We start from the raw sequence: 20052 nt of genomic DNA, 5'->3' as shown, positions 1-20052 counted from the left end.
AGTGCTCCTCAAATATACATGAAAGAAAAAAGTTCTAAATATACATTTAACCCCCCAAAAAACATTTATTAGAAGCCACAATGTGTGCGTATGACCTGAATTTTAAGTCAGAGAGTATCATATTTTATACCCCATGGGGAGGATGTGTGTATATACACACACACACACAAACAGCCAATGATGAGCCTGTATTCCTAGAAACGCTGTAGCTATGCAATATTCATTACATATATTAAATATGTATAGTATCTTTTGCTACCTAAACTAGAAGACTGGGAGTTAATTCATACAAACACACTTGCACACTTGCTGGTAATCACTGCCACAATATTGTTGTCTGCATATGAATCCATTCTGCCAATGCTCTGTCTGTGACCTCTGACCTGGCCCTGGTTCTGAAATTGAATGTTACTATAGAGCTATGCACCATGTTAGACGCAGATAAGGAAAACAGGTAGCTATACATTTGAAAATACTGCTGCATGCATATATTAAACAGCTGTAGACAACATATATGCATATAGTAAGCAGCAGTATAATGTTGTCAGGCCATTTCGGAGGATATGAGCATGTATAACATGTATGACATGATGCTTCACAAACTGTTCTTTGCTGCAAATTACAAATACTAGGACTATGAATGTCTCTTATAAAAGTTATAAGTTATAAAAAATGGCAGAGAAATTAAAATAAACTAGGAATATGATATATATTATAATAAATAATATTTTATATATTAAATATTAATATAGCAATAATACCATATCTAATATATGACAAAATTAGAGATCTTTTATATATACTCTACTGTTAAAAAGTTTGGGATCAGTAAGATTTTTTTTAATGTTTTTCAAATGCTCTTATGTTCACCAAGGACGCATTTATTTGATCTAAAATATTGTAAAATATTATTAACAATTATATTAATTAAATTCAATTAAACTCATATTATTATTTTTTAAATAATTGTTTTCTACTGTGATAGCAAAGCTGAATTTTCAGTGTCTTCAGTGTAACATGATACAAAAATCTGATTTGGTGCTCAAGAAACGTTTCTTTTTATCATCAATGTTAAAAACAATTGTGCTGCTTAAATATTTATGTAGAAACTGTAATTTTTTAAGGAATAGTCGAGGAATAGAAAGTTCAAAAGAACATTTATTTGAAATAGAAAATATAAATGCCTTTACTGTTACTTTTGATTAAGTTAATACATGCTTGCCTAATAAAACTACTAATTTCAAAGAAAAGAAAAAATCTTATTGACCCCAAACTTTTGAACGGTTGAGTATCAGCCTATATGAAATATTTAATTGTGCATACTCATTTCCCCTATTTTTATATTTAATTACCTTTGCAATCACGTAGAATAATTATAATAATAATTATAGATAATGTTATACTGTTAAATTTAATCTTAAGTAAATCTCAAAATTAATTTTTTTTTTCATACAGCACATTAAATGTGCATAAATTCACTTGAAGCATCTGATTAAACAACTGATTATAGTTAGTGTTTTACTTCAAATGTATTTAGTTATTATGTAAATAGCCATAACATACAAATAATTATCAGCTTTTTGGTATCGGCCAGAATTTTAATATCAGTGCATCCTTAAAATAAACATTCAATTCTTAAAAGCACAATCTAAAAGTTCTGCTATTTAATATTCAAGGCTATCAAAGGGACCTGACATGGTTTATATAGACTCTTTCTGATATCTGCCTGCTGTTGTGCGTATAAAATAATATGAGTCACACCTATTAGTAAATAAAGTTGTCAATCAGTGTAAACAATAGAATAGAGTAGAATAGAACATGTACATATCATAACATACATAACATGTACATACCCCCCCCACCCCACCCCACAGTAGGATAATGAAATATCTCATTGACCTCTGAAAGATATGCAATGCACATTGAAGAAACAGGTGTGTAGGTGTGTGTGTGTGTGTGTGTGTGTGTGTGTGTGTGTGTGTGTGTGTGTGTGTGTGTGTGTGTGTGTGTGTGTGTGTGTGTGTGTGTGTTATTCCCCCCATCCGTGTGTAAAGAGATGATCTGAGGCTCTCAGGATGAAATTTTTAATGATTTGAGTCATTCACGCTTCAGCACGTCTGCTATGGCGGCAAGTGTAGTCTGTTTCATGTGTGTGTATGTGTGTGCAATTCATGCAAATACCTTAGTAGACTGAATCTGCATTACCGACCGAATGTAAGGAATCCAATAATGCGTAATACGTATATGAAAGAGAAAGAAAGAGAGCCAATGTCTAAGAGTGAGTCACAGCGTTTCTAAATGTGGCCACATATGCATATTGAAGGAAGTTTTTAAGCCCTGCTAGAATGCCTTATGTTGTCTCGTGGGAGTGAGCATGAGCTAACTCATACATGCATTTAGATCGAACTAAAGACGCTCTTTTTTTTCAGTTTTTTTTTACAAGACTTGGGAAAATCTTTGTGTTTTGTTTATCAAAATACTCCATTAAATTTTTTATTGCATTATCAGAGGAGAGACTTGTTGCTGCTAGCATGAATAATTGATTATAGCTTGCGTGAACACAAGCCTTCTGTGTACCAATAGCAGTCACAGTGCTTCTTACGACGCATGGATTTTAGCACCTCAGTTGGGGCGAAACACAGGCACGTGGGCAGCAGGTGACGTGGGGGAAAAAAACACATCTGACACTGATTTGAGTTCATCAGCAAAAAAGATGCTGGTGCCCCAGTTTTGTGAGGAAACCTCTCAAGTCTCTCTCTTTCTCTCCCCAGACACTAGCTAAGCAGACACGGGCCACACAGCAACCCTCGACCGACACCGACTTCTGCTCCACACCCTCAGCGTGAGATAACCTCAAAGAGCCTCTCCCCTCTTCCACCTCCATGATCACGAACAACCTCTTCCTCCCTCTCTTCAGTCAGGAGTGTGCCATCAATTATGGGCACCAGAGTGCTGCCACAATAGTAGCTACTGCCAGTTAGCAGCTGCCAGGTAGCTGCTGTTTTTCCAAGAGCTGAAAGAAACGGTTCGTTTGTTGTTGTGTTTGAGAAATTCAGTTTTCCCTCACTTTGAAACACATTCACAGATTTCACATTCACAATATGTTTCCCAAGGTCAGCTTGTTGCCATTCTGATCCTGTGAGCACACCTCAGCTGCCGCCTAGCAAGCTCTCATTGAAAGCATATCACTTGCATTCTGCCATGTGTCAAACTTAACCAATCGACCAGACCGACCAATTGGCTCACAGGGGAGGTGTATGAGGAGCCCCGGGCTAGTGGCCATTTCAAATTAAAGATGTCGGTGTGTAAAAAAGGGGTTATGACCTTAGGCGTATTGATTCCGTTAATGTTATCTTTCTAGCTAGCTAGGGAAAGTTGGAAAGGCAGATATGAGATTGTTCGCATCTTGTGAGCTCATTGGTGTGTATCTATGGAAGACAGATGTGCAAGGTACTATATATGATGATGATGTTATTTGTGAGATTCATGAAAAGAAAAAAATGCAGTCTGTCACAGTGTTTTAAGGAATGCTGCAGGTTCAAACAACAGCCTCTATCAGAAACATCTGTGATGCTGGTGATTACCACAGACAATCATATTGACTTGGTAAAACTGGGTCGTTTTGTGTGTGACAATGAATGATTTTGATGCCCCCAAAAACTTGATTATTAAAAAGTGGCTTTGTTTTGTAAAAACAAGCAAAAATCATGTTTCATAATGTTCTTTCAGTACAAAGGAAGTCATGGGGGAAACCATTCTGGAAAGCTTAAAAGCAGAAAAGTGCAGCATACATTTTGTTAAAGCTCTTATATGAATTCATCGGTACAAAAAATGTGTGCTATTTGTGCTGTAATATTGCCCAAATCATTTTAGTAGTGTCATCATCATTCTAAGCGGGTGAACTTCTGTTGTGCATAACCAATATAATTCCTGTGGGTGCATTTGTCTGTAAACAAGTCCCTTTCCTTGTATATTATGCAAAAGTTACAGAGTTTACTGGCTTTACATGTTGATGACTTGGAAAAAGTTGGGTATAACTTTGCACAGACTAGGTTGGCAAGTGATCTGGTCATGCTAGTCATGTTAGCAGCAAGCCAAGTACAATGTGCCCTATAAACTTCCATTAAAAGTGAAATACTATACATTTGTACACACTCTCAAAATTACTTTGTGCAGTAATCAACAGCATCTTTTGCAATAAACCCTAGAAATAATACATAACATGACATAAATGCTATTTGAAAAAACTTTTATTGTCTTTTATGCAAATTGCCATCATTTCATCCGCCACATGGATAAATTAAAGTCAAAAAATAAAGTTAAATTATGACATAAACATACTTGCACAGACTACTATGTTTGTTCGCAATTACCTGTCACACTCATTTAAATAAAATACTTCATCATTAAGAAATTCATCAAAACCACGTTTACAGTCAAGAAAACAAGAGATATTCTAACGGGCGACTGACTCTCACTTGCAGTGTGGGCAGCAGTGCTTTCAGCTAACATCTGTTCTCATCTACAAGACATTTAACTATTTTTACACCAAAATTACTCCAGAAATTGCCAGTTTACAGATCCACAAGTACAGACCAGATGAAGAGATGTGCATTACTGCATTAAAAAAAGATGATAGAACTTATGTTTTAATTTTTTGTTGAACTCTCCAGTCATTTATCACTGGTTTTTGTTTGTCTAACCAATCACGACACACCAACCTCAAATATGCATATGTTCAAATCTCACAAATGACATTTGATAGATTCAGCGGAAAGCAGAACATTTTCAATGTCTTATTTTGCATTCTACAGAGGAAAGAACGTTATACAGGTTTGGAATGACATGAGCGTGAGTAAATGATGACAATTTTAGAGTAAACTATCATTTTCCATTTGTGCAGAAGGAAGAACTCATCAGACATACTGTAAAAAGTAAATCACCATCCCTACATAAACACATATTACATGTATACTCACACATGCACAGATATAGGGTATAACCTGCTGGCATAAACTGTCATACTCTCACCTTTATATAAGCTCCTAACACACACACTCATAATAGAAATCCACAGCAGGGGTTCAAGACTACAAGTTGTCAATCAATCTGCAGAGTTAGCTGCCAAACAGACATGGCAGCTGTGCAGTTAAAAATGACAGATCTGGACCAAACAGAGAAAAAATATCAACGTCTTACGGCCAAATGCTTTAGAAAACAACCTCAATTTAAACTTGATGTTTTCATGATAAACAAGCAAAGATATCACTTGGTTGTTTATGTCATATGATTCTTTCACAGATGTTGTTCTATTCTATAACACAAGTGAAAATGTTAAAGGGGTGGTTGAATATGATTTCACTTTTCTAACTTTAGTCTGTGTGTAATGTTGCTGTTTGAGCATAAACAACATCTGCAAAGTTACAATGCTAAAAGTTCAAAGCAAAGGGAGATATTTTCTTTTCTTTTTTTAAAAAATCATTTTTTAAGGACTCCAACAAATGGCTGGTAGGAACTACACGACATTCCTCCCGGGTTAGTGACATCACCAACCCTAAAATTTACATAAACCCCGCCCCCCGAACACGATTTATAAATTATAATGACAGAATATGCTAATCAATAACTAGAAGATAACTAAACATAAGCTTACATGAATTCACCAACTAACCATTCAGAAATGTTGTCTACATGTTGTCACTTCTTCTTGAGTCTCTCAATCTTTCTGACTCCGGTTTGAACATAAAAGGCAAACATTTTTTGAAATTTCCAGTGCATGTTGGTGTGAGGCATAAGGACACAAGCTCTTGAAGCTCTGCCCCTGTGCCGGGAGCAGCAGCTCATTTGCATTTAAAGGAACAGACACAAAAACGGTGTCTAACCCTAACCCTCAAAAAGTCACAAATTGAACATGCTATATATAAATATCTGTGGGGTATTTTGAGCTAAAACTTCACATACACACTCTGGGGACATCAAAGACTTATTTTACATCTTGTGAAAAGGGCATTATACTACCCCTTTAAAGGAAAAGTTCATACAAAAGTAAAAAGTCTGTCATAATTTACTAACCCTCATGTCACTCCAAAGCTGCTTTGTGGAACACAAAAAAAGATTTTAGACAGAATGACAGCCATCAGTCAGCATTCATTTTTACTGAGGAAATGAAGTCAAACCAGTGAAAGGACATGAGGGCAAGTAAATAATTACAGAAATGATTATATTTTATGTTTTAACATAAATGCTCTCTTGTGTAGTTTTTAACAACTGTAGACTATTATGACTGTTAAATGAGCAGATGTTAATAATATCGGCCTACATGTGTATGTGTTCAGCTTTTTTAAGTATGCCATATTTATTACATTTTTGGTTGGTGTTATATTTGTGTTGTTTATGAATGTTTAACAAGTGTGTATTATATTTGTGTGTACCTGTTTTCCATCAGCAAAAGCAGTAGAATGTCTCACACCGCAGTATTTTTGTGGCTCAGTCAACAGCTGAACTTCAAAAACCGAGACATGTGTCCCAATACAGCAATATTAATTAATCTGAAAAGTACAAAGGAAAAAAATAAACATTGTGAAAGTGCGTCGTCCTGGTAAACCCTACATTATGGGGACACAATGTCCCCACAAAGATGGCAATATCCGAAATCCTTGTCCTTGTGGGGACATTTTTTGGTCCCCATGAAGAAATGGCTTATAAATCACATAAGTGATGTTTTTTGAAAATGTAAAATGCAGAAAGCTTTCTGCGGGTTAGGGTTAGTGTGTTGTGTGTGTGTGTGTGTGTGTGTGAAGGGGGGGGGGTAACTATTAAATAACTATTAGCCTAGATTAACAACATTTCATTATTGCGAGTTGATAGCGTAGCTATTTGTTAAATCACGTGATTAAAAGTAAAAAAAGAAAAGAAAGCTATTTTATGAAGTAGTATAGGCTACAGTTGATAAAATGTCCAGCCTTACCTTACATTTTCCTAACAACCCACGTTTTAAAATAGGTGGTTCCTACAATAACCCTTATCCGTCAGTTTGACCAAATGAGCATTTGTCTTTGGATTGTGGGGGAAACTAGCCTACAAATCTAGACGCACCCTAGCGGCAGCAAAATGTATTTTGCAGCCAGGGCAGTCTAGCAACTCTCCATTGACTTTCGAGCTGCAAAAACCTAAATTGGGTCAGGCCAATCACTTCGTGTATAGAGTAGGCGGGGCGGGCTTAACATAACGACGACAGAGTTGCGATGGTTACCTGCCACTTGAAAACAAAGAATGGCGGCTGCTGTTGGAGAACAGTCTTTCGAATCGGCTTTGTCCGCGACTCTGGAGGACTTGGAGTTAGGTTTTTCTTTGAGAAAAGAGCATAGAACGGCACTTAAGTCATTCTTAAAAAAAGGAAGATGTGTTCGTAGTTTTGCCGGCCAGATATGGCAAAAGTTGAATCTATCAACTAGCTCCGCTGTTGGGAAAACGCTCTGGTTGGTTGAAGCGCTGTCCTATTGCGTGCAGAGGGAATTTGAAAGACAGCCGTTTATCCCGCCCCTCGGATTGAGCCGTGTCTATGGTGAGTTGCCAGACCCAACATCTTGATGTAGGTCTGGCTTGCCAGGCTAGGGGGAAACTGGAGCACTGAAGGAACCCACGCCAACAAGGAACAAGCTACTGTTGTTGAATCACTGATTCAACCGATTCGTTCAAAATTTTCAAAGACTTGAAAAGAAGTAGCCTAGGCTACATCGTACAGTACAAAAATCTTTGTTTTGTTTGTTTGTTTGTTTGTTTAGAGGGTGAGATTGAGAAATGTAATGTAACTTGAAAAGTGTAAATTTTTCTTACAATTTTGGTTTTGCTTTTCTTACAATTTAATTTTATATGGATCTCAGCCACATAACTGATGACTTGCATAGAGATGATCGAATATACATATTTTCACTGTAAAAAAAAAAATTATCAATATTTTTCTTAATACCTTTATTTATTTATTTATTTATTTATTTATACCGAACTGCATGACATCAGGGACTAAAGATAGTTTTTTTCTACCGGCCAATGATAATTCTGAGATATAGGCAAACATTAGCCTACTCCCATAATTCGCGCAAACCGTCATGAAGCGTATGAAAAATGTGTAGCCTATATTTCAGCAATGGCAGCGTTGTCATGGCAAGTGAGTCAGTACTAGCAATGCCGATTCGCAAATGAACAACTCTTTTAACACTGTTCTTTGAACTAAATCCTTGAATCATTTTCTGCTCATTCATTCGTTTGAAGTGGTTTCTTACTCCGTAAAACGAGATAATTTAACACAAAGAATAAACATAGCGCTGGATTATGTGGATCTTTTATTCTTTTCCTACAATCCATTGAAACCGAACATGCAAATTAATCCGATCGTTTGGAAGTGAGATCGAAGGTTTTCATCGAGTTCAACACCTGCATCTGAACATCAAACGGCCCTCTTCCGCAGGTAAAGACATTTCCGAACCAAAAGAGAATCGAAACACTAACACTTTGCCAACACGAAAACCCTTAAAGTAAAATGGCATTAACATTGTTTTTGTAAATGTCCCTTGGTATTCCTTTAAATACTTTGAAGTACCACATACCTAAGTTTATTTTCAGGTAGTGAGGACCACTTCCCTCCAATGTCGTCACAAGTGGGCTTTCAGCATGTATTATTATATTTGTGTGAGGACAGTTGTAGTTTTTTTGCCCCCACAAGTAGGCAAACATGTGCACACGCTTACAATAACTGCCAATATGGAGTTGTTGTTTTGATAAATAGCCACTAAGCATGTACAGTATTTGATTAAATGGGAAATATTCAATATGTAGGCCTAGAATACATAAATCTTAAATATAATTAGCTGCTCTTCATAAATAAGTTTCTGCTGGGCTTTTCTTTGAGTATGTTGCCCAGCCCAACATTGGGTAATAGTGTGTATATGTCATTTTTGAAAACAATAGTTTGTCCTTGTGTCTTGTAACACTGAGCATTGTCTTCTAAAACAATGTCTTACAAGCTTTCAGCTGTTAAACAAACTTTTTCATTTTTCTTCTCTCACACACAAACACCATCTCTTTTTCTCTGTCTTTTTCTCATAGGAATACATCAATTTTTTTAAATCTTAGCCAGTTTTGTTGTTGCAAAACTGCAAAACATTTTTTATCCTTGGCAGTTTTGTTATTGCACCATTAGAGTAATGATTATTGAAAGACAGAGAGAGAGAGAGAGGGGTTCAACAACATTCTGTTCTTCTAGATGTGTGTCGCTTCGTGATCTTAACAAATTCTCAACCCTCAGCACAGGCACACACTCTCTCATGAAGAGAGAATGTCATGCTGCACTCAGCCCCTCACTGAGATCCTATTCAATGAAGTCTCTAAACGCATGTTTCATAAGCAGGGATTTTATACAGACAGTTATATAAGACTCGCACACATCCACACTCGCTCTCTCTCGCGCTATTATAACAATAGGCATTGAGACTGTTTCCCATAGCAACGTGGCACAGACGTGAGAATAGTCTGAACTCTTTAGGGACTGACATACTCTACCTCGCACACACTCGTACATTAACCACCAAATATGTGCATGCTATCTGGATTAGCTTTATATACACACTCTTTCACACAATAACTCGCTTTGTCTGTCTCTTTCTCATTCTGTCCTTTACTGTCTGCCTCTGGTTTTCTCTCTCTGCCCTTCTCTCTCTCCCTCGGTCTCGCTGTGGCCATGTTCACACTGCAGCTTAAAACGGTTGTCACTTCTCTTTAGAGTGCTTAATCTGCTAAACGGTTGTCACTTCTCTTTAGAGTGCTTAATCTGCTTCTGTTCATGCAGAGTGTAGCAACGTCCTATGTACGTCCTCTTCTCTTACGTTGAAATTCTTTAACATTTTTCTTTAAAACTTCTCGTTTTAGACTTCTAATTCGTGACCAGCATTTTGTTTTGCTCTATCCTCTGCATTTCTGCATCTGTCAGTTCTTAACCTAAGTTTACACTATGCCTACGTCAGGTCAAAGGTCACCCTGCCGAATCTCTCTTTGCCGGAAGCCGGTGATTATAGTTTTATAAAGTTTTAAATATCGAATGTACAAAATGTACATATTTTTGCTTCGCTTCAGAAGGGATTTATTAACCCACTGGAGCCACATGAATGAACATCAGAAGGTATGTTGAAAGATATAGAATAACTTATGGAAATGGATCATATCTCATGTAATCGCTCAATCAGTGTTTCAGCAATGGAAATATGTAAATAAAACAGCTTGTAAATAATGTCATGTAATATTTACATCAGAAAATCCATTCAATTATCATAGCGTGATAGTTAGCTAGAAAAAGTATTTGAGTTGGGGAAATATCTACGATATTTTACGATTTCAGTCTCCTCCCCCTTATACAGTACTGTCTCTCTGTCTCTCTAAATATACAGTATATTACACCAAGGCTTTTTTTGATTAAAAAAATCAATGTCAGTCATTACCCTGACTCTTTTCTGCTGTTAGGACAGTCTCAGAGACAGATGTGATTTCTCACGACGACACCTATCTCAGTGATATCTGTCAGGTAGTTGGGACGTGTGTGTGGTGATCCAAACAAATATCGCTTACAGCACCTTTAATTATCATTGAAGCTCAACTAGTTTGAAATATCACTACAAGCAAAACACAATGTCGATTGTATAAACATGGATGAGAAGGGCTTCAGAGAATTGCAGTAACAAAGACATTTTTGTTACACTTTAAGAATATAAATTGTGGGTTAAAAAAAAATCAAAAGGTTGCTATATTAATTGTCAGTGCTTCTGGAGTGACTAAGTAATCTGTGCAAACATAATAATTTAAGAGAGTTTAACATAATTTGACTTATTTAAAGGGGTCATATAATGCCATTTTTGTACAAGCTAATATGATTCTTTAGGGTCTAAATTAAAAGTTTGTAATATACTTTAATTAAAAATTCTCATTAGTATTGTAAGAAAACACTCATTTTACCTGTGGATCTGTGTTGAAACGCTGCTGTCAATCAACAATCGTGGGAGGGGCGTCAATTTTGTGACGTCACAAAATCGAACGGCTTGATTTGAGAAAGGGGAAAACATATAAGAAGATTAAAAAAAAAACACTGGATGAATTTTTATCATTTTATGATGGTTGTGTACAGGCACTGCCAACACACATTTCAGTTCAATCTTGTAAAAGACTCAAAAGCTTGTAAAAGTGCATGTACTATTATATGACCCCTTTAAATAAAAGTTTTAAATAGGCAACAGTTTGAAGGTCTTTCATGATTCAAATATTCATGAAAGTTATTCGGGTAAGAGCAGTGAGTGATTCTCTCTTTTTCTTTAATTGTTTGATTAACTCTTTCCCCGCCATTGACTGTTTTTTTTTTGTTGTTGTTGGATTTCCGTATTTTCACTGTTATACAGTTGTAGGTGCTATTACACATCTCTGTATCAAAACACAGGCAATAAAAAGGAGCAGAAATTCTCAGCTTTTCTTATGAAACCATTGAGGCTCTGTTCTTTCTTTTGATATATTACATGTTTAGATATTCATACAACAAAATATTTTAGGAGCATGAAATTTGTGAAAATTATCAAAAATGCTTTTGATGCTGAAAAAAAAAATGCTGGCAGGGAAGGAGTTAACAATAAAGGTATAGTTCACCAAAAAAAAAGATAATTCTGCCATAATTTTCTCACCCTCCTGTCATGCCAAACCTGCAGGACTTTCTTTCGTCTGCAGAACTTAAAAACAAAACAAAACAAAAAAACACTTTTTTAAGAACGTAGGTAACCAAATCGTTTTGGTGACCACTGATTTTCCAGATTTGGAATGAAATGAAGGTGAGTAAATGATGACAGATTTTGACAGATGACGGAGTGTCTCCTACAGTAGTGGCCAAAAGTGATGGAGGGGATATTTGCCAGCCCAGGCTCATTAGAAAAACGTACCTGTGGCTATATTTCTGCACAACGATTATTATGTTGCGTTGTGCATGCTTCACGACAGTTTAAAAGTGAAATGTCCAGTGATTGGTGTCAAAAGCGTGTTTAGTTTTATCTGAAACAGATGAACATAAATCTGGCAACATTTTATTAGGTAAGTTTTTGTATGTATCGTCGCAGTTCTGAATTGAAATGTCCGGTGAGTGGTGCTAAATGGTTAATGTTCTATTGTGTTTTAAAATAACATACACCTACACTAAACACTAAACCTACACAATAGTGTTAACAAAAGCAAGTGTGACATGAAAACGCAATTGCTGAAGCAACTATGCCATTTTAGCTTGTTTCAAGTCTTTGAGCTCTTTTGTCGTAACTCGTGTTTCACGGGACTTGTACCCGAGCGCTCCACATCACAATACAATTCTGTACCAGCTGAGCTACCGCACAAGCATAGTGTGTCAGAAAAGCCAAACATATGGAGCTGATTATGTGATGCAAACTCCAAAATGTATTTGTTCAAAAATCATGCACTATGGGGAAAAGTGTTTTGAGGTCATAATATAATATTTTGAATGGAACAGCGTGAAAAGTCTAACCCTGTAATTTAGTTTGAAAAGGATTAAAAGTGCTTTTTACTAGTGTTCATTTCTGTTGAAAACTGCAGTGATACAGTATGCCACAGGTATGTTTTTACAATGAGCCTGTGATATTTGCAGAATATTTGCTTTTAATCATACTTCAGCTTCCATTAAGCAATCAAAATATGAGGAGTATGTTATATTGCAAAGAAGATACACTAAACATGGTTAAGGTATTAAAATGACAACATTATTTGGCATGAAAGGCAAACTCCAGCATATAATTAAATATGGGATTTATTTTATTACTATGCAAAAAAAACATCGAAAAACAAAAAGCTCACATGAAATAAAGCATACATTGACTACAATGTAATCAGTTATTGTTGGTTCTCCCTTGTTTTTGATTACAGCAGCCATTCTCCTGTGCTTTGTCTCTGTGCATAACTTTGGGCATGTGTCATGCTTAACTTCTTTCCAATCCTCCCCAAGTTCTTCTCAAAGTTGAGCTTCATTGGAAGACCTGCATGACTTATCACAATTCAGGTTTATAATTTCCCAAAGGATTTCAATGGCTTTAAAGGGTTAGTTCACCCAAAAATGTCAATGTCGTAGTGTAACAGTGCAGCACTTCTGGGTTGGACGTTAGAACGTAGACTCACTATTGGCCGACGCTCTCATCCACGTACAACAACCCAGAAGCGCTGTGTTGTTACACTACGTGAACTCACTCAGAGGCCCACACAGTAGAAAATGAACAGTTGAATAAAGTCTTTATTTTTGGGGGGTTTTGCGCACAAAAAGTATTCTCGTCGCTTGATAAACTTATGGTTGAGTCACTGTAGTCACTTGGACTATTTTAAACATTGTCTTTTAACTTTCTGGGCCGCAAAGTTTCAATTACAGAGAAGCCTATGGAGGAGAAGCCTATGGAGACAGCTCTCAGATTTAATCAGAAATATCTTAATTTGTGTTCCGAAGATGAACGAAAGTCTTACGGGGTGGTACACATTTGATCTCCAAACATATCCTCCATACTTGGCTACATTGTGTTCAGCAGGATTCCCAAGTATTGGTCCATTTTCAAAGTGCCAGCAACTTTGTAGATCCTTTCAACACCTGCTGCAGACATGCGTCCCCAACACCATTATGTTTCCCTTGCTGTGCTTAATGGCGCCATGCACGCATTTGGTATTAAAACACTCCTTGAAAAGGTTGTTAAATTTTGACTTGTTGGACTGCAGAACACGGCTCTAATCGTCCACACAGTCCTTATTTTCTTTGGCAAATGCAAGGTGATATTTGCAGTAGAAAAAACTATAAATGGTTTCTTGGTACACAACCTCTCAACCCAGTCTCTATAGCCGTTGGCTTAGAGTTCAAGATGAAATTGGAGGTTGTTTAGAAGCAGTTTTGAGGAGGACCCACATTCAGGTGATTTTAATTCTCCTGTCACCAATGCTCACCACTCTTCCTTGACAAACCACAGCACTTTACATTGTCCATGGTAGTGGTCTCACTGTGCTTTTAAATAATTCTGTGGACATTGTTACCATTCACATCCAGCACATGAGCAATATCCAAAACCAATTGACCAGATTTAGCTATTTTAACAATATCCTTTTTGGTTGCAGATGACAGCTCCTTCCATCTGGCCATTTTCACAATTCCTCAAAATAACATCTAATAATACAGCTAAGGCTTGCCACATATGGTCATTTGTTGAATTTTAGGCTGGGAATAATGAAGCTTGGTATAACCATTTAGCCAAAAAATGACATCCACACAATTCGGTATGTTTCATTGTGTCAATGGCAAATGATTCAATTGAAACGTGGAACGCATAAATTAATTTTACACTCCAGGCACAACTTCACTACATGCATATTAAAGATTTAATAAAAAGTTTGAATAAAGTGTGAAGAAGCCAATTTTCCTAGGTCAGACATAACTTTAAAAAAACATACTGTAACATAACCAGACATAACTATAAAGATTATTCACAATTCAATGCCGAAGTGAGTTGCGTATTCACCTAGATTTTAAGTTATTGTAACTTTTTTGAATTTGTGACTATTTAACTCAACAAATGATAAAATCTTGATCAAGAGATCTTTATTTTATTTGTCATTAAACTGTGACTGTTTTGTAAGAATATTTCTAAAGGCTATAAAAAATGCCAAATATTGTTAGTTATGGGTCCAATGCGTCACCGTCTAACAGTTTTACTCATTAAAATTGGACCTCACTATGCTAAACAATGTCCAATAATATTGTTTTTGTTAAATATTTGATTTTTTTTTTAGAATACCAATTATTATTTGTTTTTTTGTTTTGTTTTTAGAATACCAATTATTATTACCAATTATTATTACATCTTTGTTGTGAATACATTTAATTATTTGCAACCATATTAGTAGCAGTCTGGATTTCTGTACAGTATATTCTGTATACACATGGAACACTCATTTAAGAGATTCACGTATGCATTTAAATGTAGTTGTCACTCCCAAAACTTTGCAAGTTTGTATGTCTGGAGTGAAAGTAGTCTGTGTCTTTTTGCTGTTCCTTCTGTGAGACCAAACTGTGTGTGTGTAAGAGAGACAGAGTGTCAGATTCTATCTGCATCAGTCTGGGCATGTTAACATAAAACAGCACATCTCTAACTCAAATGAAAGAGGGGAACCCTCCATCCCTCCTTCCGACGAGAGGGGTGTAGATAAAGGCGAAGGACAGATGAAAGAGTTCAGCTGACAGAAGGGATCAGAGAGGACGAGAAACGGTGGAAGGAGAAGAATGGGGCGGGGGTGCGTGGGCCATTAAAAGGAAGGACAGACAGATTGAGGTATTTTGTGGAAGAGTTTCTGTGCAGGTGTGTGAGAGAGAGAGAGAGAGAGATACAAGACTAGAGAAAAGAAAAATCTCTCTAGTGAAAGAAATCATTGCAAAAGTGGAGAGAATTCCCAAGGCGGAGGGCAGAAAGAGAGGAGGTATGTTGTGAAATAAAGATGAGTAATTTAAAGAAAGATAGATGGATTCATTCAAGGCATAAGAGGATTCTCTCGGGTAAACAGGCTCCATTACTGTGGTTAATATGAGACACACACCCATATAACTACAAATGCTGATCATTTGTGGATTAAAAAGTGATAAACATTAGCTCTTATTGAATCATTCCTACAAACACACACACACACACAATTATAGACACTAATCACTCAGAAACACACACGAGAAGCTAGCCAAAACCTGCATTTAACTGCCAGCGCTCCTGTATTAAGTCTGTAACCACAGTAACCTGAGCATATGTTTGGCCACACCTGTGCTGTGTTTGCTGTTTACTGTTTATGTGTTTGTGTTGTTTCGCGCCATTGCAGGTGAAACTGATCTCTGTCCAAATGGAAGGCAAAATACACACATTTACACACGGCAGGGTGTGCTGCATAGACACACACTAATAGACATGCGTTGGCTCACAGATCACTGGAGCATGTCCAGCGTGGCCCTCATTATGACAGGTGTTCCAGAGTCGCTGGAGCGCGGCCACTTGAGTGGGACACGCTAACTTTTCTGCATTCCCTCTCTCTCTCTCTCTGTCTAAAAATCTGACTAAAAGGCTGTAGCAGCTGTTAGCAGAGAGCAACCACGTGGAGAGTGTGTGGTTTTCTATGAGAGACAAAGAATAACACAGTGGCTGCATCCCAATTGGCACTACTTATGCTAGGTGCCACTTTCCCTTTGTGTGATATTAAAATGTGTACTACCTCTGATAGCTAACACTAAAAGGATATTTCTGATGATCAAGAAAACCCTTGGCAAATGTGAGCAAAACAGGCCATTGAAAAGTGTCTTTGGTGTTTATCCTCTTTGTCGGTCATTAAAAATATTCACAAAAATGTATTCAACAATTACACCCCTTCATTTAATACTTTCTTCAAGCCCTTTTGCCAAAATGAGTTGTCTCCTATAATGTGTAATAAGGTTGATAAATGACAAGAGATCTGAGCCCAATGTTTTAGATTTTTATTCATTAGAACTTGTAGGTGACGGCGTGCCAATCATTGTTGCATAAATATTTTAGAGAAAAACACGTTTAATTTATTCCACTTTTTTTCCGAATACTTTGGCATATACATATTTTTTTCTTCAGGTAAAGCTTAGATATTTGAAAGGAAAAGGTAAAAACTATTTTTTTCACTTGTCTGTTTAGCTCATAGTTACCAAGGTTGCCAATATTATATATACAATACTAAGAATCTATTACTAGATACTCACTATCTGGATGAATTGCATGTTATTTATAGTAACAATGTCTAAGTAAATGTAAAACTGGCTGGATATTGTATCTCAATGACAAGACAGCATGAAAATTTTATGGCTCATGAATATTAATTTAACATGAAAGAATACATAGCAATGTCGCTGCAAGCTAATTCATATTCATGAGACCAGTCTTCTTCATATAGTAACGTAAGCACCCCATACTCTAAAACTTGTTACGATGCCGCTGCTAAAATGATATACTTCGCTGGTGAAGGTAAAGTGCGTACATTGGAGCGTTTAATAAAATCATAAAATTTCATCTTGGCTTCAAAGAACCTCATCACATAAGTGTTTGCAGCTAACTAAATGAATTATGTGAAAATTCAAGTAAACTTACCTTTTAGGTTCTTTTTAAGAATGGATTTGGCCGTCGGCGCCGATGGCCTCGTGGTCAGCGCGCTGACATGTAGCGGTGTTGCGCTCGGGCGGCCCGAGTTCGAGTCCCGGCTCGTGGACCGTCCTCCGTCGCTCTCTCAGCTCGCTTCCTGTCCACTCTATACTGTCCTGTCAAAATAAAAAGGCAACAAACAAAAAAATCACCAAAAAAACACTATACAGAAAAAATAAATAAAGAACTTCTCTGCATTGTTCTTTGACTGGAAAAGTTGAATTCATTCCGTAAGTAGGCTACTTGCATGACTAAAAAATCACTGCCAGAATAGCCGCTGACTGGACTGACCTTTGATATTAGCCAACATAGCATGCACATATGCATACTTTGAAAAATTATTTTATCTTACATTGAGATACAACAATTCTTATATCATATAAGTATTTAGGTATGAGTATTTAGCATCGAAATCCATGTGAATTGGAATACAGCCTAGGGCATATCAATGCAAGTGCGCAGCTCAACCTGTGTTTCTTACTCTAGACATGGAGTGAGAATAAAAAGAATTATACTTTTTCACAAACTGAAGCTTGATAAAGACCCTTACTTTGTATGCAAAGATCAGCTCCTCACAAAGGTATAGTAACCAGTTTAATTACCCTAATGACTTGAACGATCTCATGGGTGAACGAGGTCAGAAAGACCTGTTTAACGGAGCAGATATAGTGCTGATCAGGCGCTGTTATAAAAACCCTAATCAGAGCGGCTCTTTAAGAAGTGAAATAAAACGTGATATTACAGATCTTATGAAAACTTTGTGTTGGTTAATAATTCGTAGCGTTGTGCTTGTGTAGGTTTGCACTACTTTCTGTAATGTCAAAGCAATATAAAGACGCTCTACATTCAACATGAAAGATGCACTGAATTGATCAAAAGTAACAGTAAAGACATTTATAATATTACTAAAGATTTCTATTTCAAATAAACGCTGTTCTTACCAACGTTCTGTTAATCAAAGACTCCTAAAAAAAATGTTTATCACAATTTCCACAAAAATATTAAACGGCACAAAAATATTAAACAGCACAACTGTTTTGAAATGATTCCTGAAAACAAAATCAGCATATTAGAATGATTTCTGATGGATCATGGGACATTGACGACTAGAGTAATGTTTTCAAAATGTTAAATGTTTAGTTCACCCAAAAAATGTAATTCTGTCATCATTTACTCACCCTCGTGTTGTCCCAAACCCCCAAGACTTTTGTTAATCTTCAGAACACAAATGAAGATCTTTTTGATGAAATCTGAGAGCTATCTGCCCTTCCATTGACAGCTACGCAACTAACACTTTGATGCATTAAAAAGTTCATAAAGAGATCGTAAAACTAATTTATATGAATTGAGCGGTTTAGTCCACATTTTCTAAAGAGACTCGATCGCTTTACATGACGAACAGATTTAATTTAGGCTTTTTAATTTAGTTTTTTTTAAACAGCTTTTAAATGGTAGTGTACAGGCCTACTATTTTTTATACATTATATAATCATTTATAACTTAAGCGCATATACAGAAATTGACTTTCAGAAACTGAAGTAAATGTGTCAACTACAGTAGCCCCAGAATTCCCTATTCCACTTTGCTGCGTTTAAATCAGGCCAGTGACAAAACGCTTTTCAGATTAATTCACTCGTTAGAACTGCACTTTCGAAAGGAGTGTCAGCTCATCAAATGAAAAGGAGAAGAGGGAATCACTTTCAGTTCATTTTACTTCTCTTTTTTCCCTCCACCTCTTCTTTCCTGTTTTTCTTTTCTGTCGGTGAGGTCATAATGGCAGTGTTTCCTCTAGAGTTATGTCATCACAGCAGGTCTAACTCTCTTTCATTCACACATTACTTCCATTCGTCTATCCATCCATCTTCCTCCTTCACTCGCAATACTTTCACTCATTCATCTCCTTTCAGTCTCTCGATCTGTGTTTCTCTCTCTCCCTCTAATTCGCTCAATAGAGAGAAAGAGAGAGACTTTGCTGATGCTTCAAGATCACTCTTCATCTTATTCCCTCCAATTCTTTTTGGCTCTTCTCTTTTTTATGCTCTCTGTCCTTTCATTTGCCCTTATCCTCTTGTTTTTTTTTTCTTTCTTCTTAACATGCTTTAACCCCAATTCTCTCTCTCTCTCTCTCCCATTCTGTAGTTGTTCTTTATGCTAAGCTGAGCATATTTAAGTAGAGTGAGTTAATAGTCTGTGACTCTGGGGTTTAGATTTGGTAATATAAGCTCTAAGGATGACTGAGAATAGAGGATGAGTCTTTTAAAGAGACAGAGACCTCTGTAAAGCAAAAACCGGATTGTGCACCATTCTGAAATGAGAATGCCTTTAGATTCCTGAAATTGAATTGTAATTTGAAATAAGGGAAGTAAAATTGAAATGGAATGAAATTCAAATAAATTCAACATATGTGGTATTTCCATTTATTCAAAATATTGTAGTAATTCATTTAGACTAATTATGTATTTCTTAATGTGCAAGAATAGTTTTCCCCTCAGAAGAATAGATGTATATCTCCCTGTCCAATACAAAACAATTACAGCCATCCATTTTTAATTGTACAATGCAGCAACACAAAATCTCCATATTACTGGTCCATAAAATATTTTTAAATAAATATTTATACACTACCATTCAATACGTCAATGTTTTTAAAAAGAAATGAATACTTTTATTCAGCAAGGACACAATAAATTGACAAAAAGTGACAGTGAAGACATTAATAAAATATTTATATTTCAAATACATTTTCTTAAAAAATATTTTGTGTTTATCAAAATATTGTGACTATTGCCAGTGGGTGGAGTCA

General features: G+C 36.3%; 1 long non-coding RNA gene across 1 annotated transcript in view; it reads right to left on the bottom strand.

The window, feature by feature from the left end:
• The window catches only part of LOC307159541, a 33143-nt gene that overhangs the window by 11988 nt on the left and 1103 nt on the right, over nucleotides 1-20052 (bottom strand). Inside the window, exon 2 of the long non-coding RNA XR_013821403.1 lies at nucleotides 17199-17365. This is a non-coding gene — a long non-coding RNA (uncharacterized lncRNA). The remainder of the gene's footprint in view (nucleotides 1-17198; nucleotides 17366-20052) is intronic.

The sequence above is a fragment of the Squalius cephalus genome, assembly GCF_949319135.1.
Source record: "Squalius cephalus genome assembly, chromosome: 5".
NCBI lineage: Eukaryota > Metazoa > Chordata > Actinopteri > Cypriniformes > Leuciscidae > Squalius > Squalius cephalus.
This window is presented reverse-complemented; position numbering and strand designations above follow the sequence as displayed.